Below are 1,869 nucleotides of genomic sequence, written 5' to 3' on the forward strand. Positions count from 1 at the left end.
TTTAGATTTCTGAACTAAGTAAACATATACTTTAAGAAAACAAAGATATTTTATACAAGAAGAAACTGAGAAAATTTGTTGCCAGATGACCTGAATTAAAAATAAATATGAAAGAAATCTCTTCAGGCAAAAGAAAAAAGATAAAATTTAAAAATTTAGAAGACAAATGGAAAAGATGGAAATGTGAGTAAATCTTAGTGATGATGAGAACAAAAATACAAGTAAGGTCACATGGCATTTAACCAAATGTGAATCAAAATTGTGACAATAATAACACAAAAGGTAGGAAGAAGGAAAATAAGATTAAAGTGTTCTAGGAACATAGCATTTTCTGAGAAATAATGCAACTCTAATTTATATTAGATTATAATAGGCTAAGAATGTTGTAACCTCAATTATTTTCACTGTAAGTAAAAGAATGTATAACTGTTAGACTTTCTTGCAAGAAAGAAGTAAGAAAGGGAGATAAGACATGGGGAAAACTAGAAGTAAGTAATAAAATGGGTTCTTTAAATCTGAATATAGAAGTAATTACATTAAATGTAAACAAAATAAATTATTAGACTGAAAAAAAACCCAGAACATCCATACGCTGCTTAAAAGACATATGCCTAAAATAAAGGACACAGAAATATTGAAAATCAAGTGTTAGAAAAAATTATAAGTATACATTAACTAAAAATGTGTCATTATAACTATATATCAGATTTACACTGGGTTTTAAAAAAAACTTTATTTTACTTTAAGTTCTGGGGTACATGTGCAGATTTTGCAGGATTGTTACATAGGTATACACATGCCATGGTGGTTTGCTGCTTATGTACCCATGTCACCTATATTAGGTATTTCTCCTCCCCAATCTCCCCACCCCCTGCTATCCCTCCCTTAGCCCCCCACCCCCCAACAGACCCCAGTGTGTGATGTTTCCTGCCCTGTGTCCATGTGTTCTTATGGTTCAACACACATTTATGAGTGAGAACATGCGGTGTTTGGTTTTCTCTTCTCGTGTCATTTGCCGAGAATGATGGTTTCCAGATTCACCCATGTCCCTGCAAAGGACATGAACTCATCCTTTATTGTGATTGCATAGTATTCCATGGTGTATATATGCCACATTTTCTTTATCCAGTCTATCTTTGATGGGCGCGTGGGTTGGTTCCAAGTCTTCTCTATTGTAAGCAGTGCCGAAATGAACATTCGTGTGTGCATGTGTCTTTATAATAGATTGATTTATACTCTTTTGGGTATATACCCAGTAATGGGATTGCTAGGTCAAATGGCATTTCTATTTTAGATCCTTGAGGAATCAACACACTGTCTTCCACAATGGTTGAGCTAATTTATACTCCCATCAACATGGTAAAAGTGTTTCTGTTTCTCCAAATCTCTCCAGCATCTGTTGTGTGCAGATTTTTTGGTGATCACCATTCTAATTGGTGTAAGATGATATCTCAATGTGGTTTTGATTTGCATTTCTCTAATGACCATTTATGATGAGCATTTTTTCATGTTTGTTGGCCACGTAAATGTCTTCTTTTGAAAAGTGTCTGTTCATATCTTTCAGCCACTTTTTAATGGAGTCATTTGTTTTTTTCTTGTATATTTGTTTTAGTTCATTGTAGATTCTGGATAGTAGCCCTTTGTCAGATGGGTACATTGAAAAAACTTTTTCCCATTCTGCTGGTTGCCAGTTCACTCTAATGATTGTTTCTTTTGCTATGCGGAAGCTCTTAAGTTTAATTAGATCCCACTTGTCTATTTTGGCTTTTGTTGCAATTACTTTTTGTGTTTTAGTCATGAAGTCCTTGTCTATGCCTATGTCCTGAATGGTATTGTCTAGGTTTTCTTCTAGTTTTTTTTTTTTTTTTT

Source organism: Cebus imitator, unplaced genomic scaffold, assembly GCF_001604975.1.
Source record: "Cebus imitator isolate Cc_AM_T3 unplaced genomic scaffold, Cebus_imitator-1.0 Scaffold192, whole genome shotgun sequence".
Taxonomy (NCBI): domain Eukaryota; kingdom Metazoa; phylum Chordata; class Mammalia; order Primates; family Cebidae; genus Cebus; species Cebus imitator.